Source organism: Coenobita brevimanus, chromosome 83, assembly GCF_032717465.1.
Source record: "Coenobita brevimanus isolate Jiangsu-jjx chromosome 83, ASM3271746v2, whole genome shotgun sequence".
In the NCBI taxonomy this organism is placed as follows: domain Eukaryota; kingdom Metazoa; phylum Arthropoda; class Malacostraca; order Decapoda; family Coenobitidae; genus Coenobita; species Coenobita brevimanus.
Genome location: NC_137036.1, coordinates 3,243,089 through 3,249,088, shown reverse-complemented (window position 1 = coordinate 3,249,088; position 6,000 = coordinate 3,243,089). Strand labels below are relative to the sequence as shown.

Genomic DNA, 6,000 nt, shown 5'->3' with positions numbered 1-6,000 from the left:
GTGGGTGTTGCAACACCCCTCCCCGAGCTTCCTGTGAGGGTGGGTACTTCATAAAGAATATTGCATTCTGGTCAATTTATAGTACTAATTCTTACAAACACGTCTTTAAAGTGTAAAAAAGTCTATGTGACAACTAGTTCCCATACACTGTTGCCAGACAAAACGTCAGCATCACACGAGCAGGCTTGCAGCGAATTTTTGCTGACGACTCTACGTAGGCTATGTTTACATTATATATATTTGTATATCTATTTTAATAATTATGCATACTAATTCTACTTAAATGCACCACATACATACATACATACATAGACACACGTGCAGTCATACATACATACATACATATATGTACAATCATACATACACACATACATACATACATTCGGGCATCCATTGTGTATGAACTAATAAGGTTGGCCTCGGTGTGCGTGAGATTTGGGCGGGCTTTGATTAAGTGGAGAGTCTTGGGTACTTTTCTTTGTGATTCTATGTGGTTTGACGTTACTCTGAAGAGGCTTGCTTCCTTTCATTGAGTTTTAACTTGTTGTCGGTCACGTTAATAGTGGTTAGATAATTGACTGATTGATTGAAAATATTAAAATCTGGCTCACACGAGCAGGCTTGCAGCGAATTTTTTGCTGACGACTCTACGTAGGCTATGTTTACATTATATATATTTGTATATCAATTTTTAATAGTATGCATACTTAAATGCACCACATATATACATACATACATACATAGACACACGTGCAGTCATACATACATACATACATATATGTACAATCATACATACACACATACATACATACATTCGGGCATCCATTGTGTATGAACTAATAAGGTTGGCCTCGGTGTGCGTGCGATTTGGGCAGGCTTTGATTAAGTGGAGAGTCTTGGGTACTTTTCTTTGTGATTCTATGTGGTTTGACGTTACTCTGAAGAGGCTTGCTTCCTTTCTTTGAGTTTTAACTTGTTGTCGGTCACGTCAATAGTGGTTAGATAATTGATTGATTGATTGAAAATATTTAAAATCTGGCGATGCAACTGCCAGGGTCATATGCCGCCGGACAACAAGCCAAAAGATTTGGGGGAAATAAATAGTGCATATTCAAAATAAAGTTAATAACTATTACTAGAAATAAAACACTGGAAATAATAAAATAATAGGTAAAAGAAAATATCAATTACTTATAAAAGTGGAAGGAACCCCGCCTCCTGAAGAAAACTAAAAACATCAGTAAAATCGCTATGGGCTCCACCAAGCATCGAGGAGAGACAGTAGGCACCATCTGCCCCTCTATGCCTATGGAGGAAACTCTGATGCAGGCCCCCCAAACTCGGGCACTCGACCAGCAGGTGACGGACAGTAAGGGTAACAAGGCAATCATCACAGTACGGTTGAGTCTCACCACTCATCAGGAACCCATGTGTAAGCCGAGAGTGCCCAATACGAAGCCTAGCAAGAGCCACCTCAAATCGCCGAGGCATGGAAGGGAGAACCCTTGGCACAACCACTCTCTGAAAGACCTCTTTCAGCTTATTATGAGCGACACTATCCCAGCGTCTCTGCCAGTACATATGCATCCTCCTTCTCATTGCCAACCACACCAACATGTGCGGGAACCCAGCAAAAATCTACTCTCTTCCCCCGACGACGAATGAGGAACAGCCACTCCAAGATAGCTAAAACTATAGGATGAGAAGAGTTAAAAGATTCCAGGCCCAAAAGCGCCCCCTGAGAATCGCTAAAAATAGTAAAATTATTGTCAGGGTGAGTAAACACCAACATCAGGGCTAAAACGATAGCTGACAACTCTGCAGTAAAAACTGAGGCAACCAAAGGAAGACTACCTCCACAGCTAAAATTGGGAAATATCACTCCAAAACCAACACCAGATGCGGATTTAGAGCCATCAGTATACACAGGTACAGAACCACCATGACTACGATCAGAAGAATGTTCTAAAATAACTGTAAACAGCACTGAGGAGCAGACAGAATCCTGTTGAGCTGGCAAAAGACCTACAGAAAGTTACCTTGGGCAAGATCCATGGTGCAACCCTCGGGATCCGAACAGGACTGACAGGTACTGCTGACAAACCAAACTTTTCCATAATATCCCGAACCCTATAGCCAAATGGACGAGGCATGCAAGGGTCCTACTATAACACAGAAAACAAGACTGATTCATCACACACAGCTTGCACAGACAAGTGAGTCTGTGAATGCGACGAATCCAGAGCCAGCACCGTGCTGCAACAGACTGACGCAGTAGATCTTGGGAATGGAGGCACACCAGCTTCCACCAACAAGCTGGAAATTGGAGATGACCGAAAAGCCCCATGTTGAAGGCGAAGTCCAGCATGATAGACAGCATCTAGAGTTTGCAGTCTGGACGCTGTGGCAGAGGAGTATACCTCACAGCCATATGACAGCTTGGAGATTACAAAAACCTGAAACAAATGCAAGAGTGTCCTCTGATCAGCACCCCAAGAGGTATGGGTCAGAACCCTCAGTAGATTGAGAGCCTTCATACATGATGTTTAAAGATTTGCCAAGTGTGAAACCCATGTCAAACGACACTCAAATGTCAGGCCCAAGAATTCTGTCTCCGTCACACAACGAAGTCTCCTACCAACACCAGCTGGAGAAGGGTCCGGGTGTACCTCTCATCCTACAGAAGTGCATAGCCACAGTCTTAGAAGGGGAAAACCAAAACCCTTGGACGTGGCCCAGGCAGAAATCTTGTCCAAGGCATTGCATGACCCGCTCAATAGTAGCCATGTGGGAAACTGCTTTAGAAAACCATATAGCAAGTCATCCACATGAAGGATGCTGCTTTGATACCCCCAGCAGGCAAAGTGTCAACGATCCATTGATGGCCACCTGGAAACAGGGATAACACTTAAGGGTTTCCGTGGGACATGAACCCCTTCTGGCACAGTGGCAGTAAAAAGGGTAGAACCCATCATCGATAGTTGAAACAGTACGATCAGTCAAGAAGTCTCCAAGCAACACAGCTCTGTCAGGCAACCACGTGTGAACCAGACATGAAGTTGTTGGAGGATGCCATGACACCAGGCAGTGTCATAAGCCTTCTCAAGGTCAAAAAACACAGCCACAAGATATTGCTTAGAGGCAGGAAATTTCACAGACGACGCCTCAAGCCTGAACATAAGATTGTCTGAAGTGCACCGTAACTTACGGAAACCACTGCGACCAAAGAGAGAAAGCATCACCTCTCACGGATTTGAAACCACATAAGCCTGACATTGACCATCTTTTCGAACAGCTTGCACACACACATGATGTTAAAGTGATAGGGGTGGATAGTTGGCCTGAATGATCTTTACCAGGCTTGGGAATGGGGAAGACAATACCCAACTTCCAATTCCTGGGAATAGAGCCCTCACTCCAAACCTGTTAAAAAGGTCCAATAAAAACTAGGTGAATTAGCAGATGACGAAGCAAAGAGTATGGAATGTCGTCAGGCCCAGGAGCAGTGTCACTACACTCTGAGAGGGCATCACACAGCTCACGGAGGTTTAAGTCTAAATTATACATCTCCGGCCACGAGAACGAAAGTCAAGACCCAGTCTCTCATGATTCCTATGAAAGGTAGCAAACAGCTGTGAAGAATTCTTTTTTGAGACTACATAAAACTGATTTGCAAAGGCAGAGGCTACTGCATCTGGTGCAGACACAAGTTCTCTGTGAAGTTGCAACACCAGTGGGGAAGGGGGCGAGAACCTACCAAAAATCTTGCACACCTTTTTCCACGCCATAGACATTGGAGTCGAGGATATAACTGTAGAAACATACGACCTCCACGAGTTATGGAAGTACGCATTCTTCATGACCCATCTATAGTGAGCCATCCCATGCTTTGCAAAAACTGTATCTTTAGAAAAACAACATTACGATTGACAAAATACCGGAGGGCAGCTGCTTTGTAAGCTCTTTGCTATGGAGCAGTCATCATTCCACCTTGGCACAGGTCTCCGGGATAAAACACCAGAAGTCCGTTGGGTGGAATGAACCCCTGCTGAGAAGATGGTCTTAGTAAAAAAAACGTTCGGCATCATCGATAGTTGAAAATCAGTAACCCTGTTGGCAAAATACACATAGTTCCTCAACGAGACCAATCAGCTCTGTCCAGACACCAGCGTGGCATACGGGTGCAGAAACAGAGGAGTAGGCTGGACCATTACAGGATAATGGTCACTACCATGTAGATCATCCAAACCACCCATGAAAACAATCAAGGGCACAATCAGAGGAGGAAATGGTAAGGTCAATGACAGAATACGTGCCAGTTTGAACATGAAATGAGTTGGCCTCCCATCATTTAGGAAACCAAATCAAATCCCCAACCAAAGAGGCAAAGAGATCACCCTGGGGATTTGAAAGTGAGTCACCCCACAAAGGAAGAGATGGCCATTAAGGTCACCAAGGAGTAGGAAAGGGGTGGAAGTTGGCTGATAAGGGTTTCTAGATGAGCAGGCAGATACAGGAACGGAAGGTGGAAGGCACAGACAACAGATGGTATAGCACCTCCCAACGTGCATCTGTACTGCTAGAACTGGGGGGACTGAATCTCAAAGGAAATAAAGGGGACATCAGAACAGGTTACCCGAAATGGCAATAATCGGCAGGGACCACCAGGAGGAGATGCATGGAAGATCTCATACCCCCTAACAGAAGGGAACTGTCTGTCCCCCACCATTGTCTCCTGAAGACAGACACATAGTGGGTTCAAAGCAGAGAGTAATAACTGCAATTCCTCCCAATTTGCCATGACACCTCTACAAATCCCGCCCCACCGGCGGGTTTGGATTGATGTTATGAGAGCTCCTTTGGAGGAGCCTGCCCAGCACCAGAAACCCGCACCCTCTGTCTAACACCCGATGGCAAGCGTGACGATGAGGAAGTAAGTTTTACAACCTTCTCTTCTTGGAGTGGGCAGACCACTTTGTTTGGAAGCGGCTTTGGGGGCCGCCTTGGAGATGTGAGGATGGCCAGTGCTCCACCAGAAGCCTCGAGGTGGAATAGAGTCCAAAGCAGAACTCAATCTTTTGAGGAGGCCATCCCATGCTCCTGATCTGAAGCACCAACAAGCTGTCCACCAACATCCCCAGGTGGGGATGGGACCGGAGGTGAACCTGCTGTTTTGGATATCACCTGGCTAGATCCCCTCAGCCTGCTGGGCAGATAGAAGAGGAGAGGTGTCGACAGCAGGGTCGACAACAGAGACCTTAGGTGGCCGGTCTTCATGCTCAGGAGGACTTGTGACGAACAACAGGTGACGGTTTGCCAGGTATAGATGGAGTCGTCATGCTGGGTAAGTACAGGAGGAGTCCAGTCAACGTGGACATCCGCCACCACCACAGAAGTGTGCAAGTCATCAATCCACCGAAGTGGGGCAGAAATAGTTGGAGTAGGGGTGCGACAGGTTCATTTTCACAAACAGTATGAACGATAGGTGACAGCATCCTGCAAAGCTAGGTGATGCAGTGGGCAATGGATTGGGTCGAAGGCTGTCTCTGAGACATAGGACGGTGTACTGGTATTCCAGAAAGGAGAAGCGTAAGTAACACCGGGGTGGAAGAAGCTGTCTAGTCTGGGCCTCTTCTAGCCTAAGGAAATGAAACCTTTCTCAAGTGTTTCGAATCGATAAAATCTCCTTTTCCAGGCAGTAGTGAGACAGTTTTTAGAAGATACCGCATGAGGGCCCCCACAGTGATAGCATTTAAGGGTTCCTGGACAGTCATTGGCATGACTCTGGTCTGCCACAGGAGATACAGACACCAAGAAGGCCAGCCTGTGAGCGGTGGCAAAATCGGCTAACATGTCCATACCCCTGGTAGTGAAAACAACGCTTTGGGTTGGCACATACGGTTTCACAGGAAGCAATAGCCATGCCAGTTTCACGGACCTAGGCAATGTCTGTTTATCAAATGTCAAGAACAATTTTGGAGTCGGGGTGAAGATCCCATC

At 45.9% G+C, this 6,000-nt stretch overlaps 1 pseudogene; it reads right to left on the bottom strand.

Moving 5' to 3' along the window:
- The window catches only part of LOC145409839 (uncharacterized), a 33,661-nt pseudogene extending 28,526 nt beyond the window's left edge, over positions 1-5,135 (bottom strand).
- Positions 5,136-6,000: the final 865 nt, after the last annotated feature.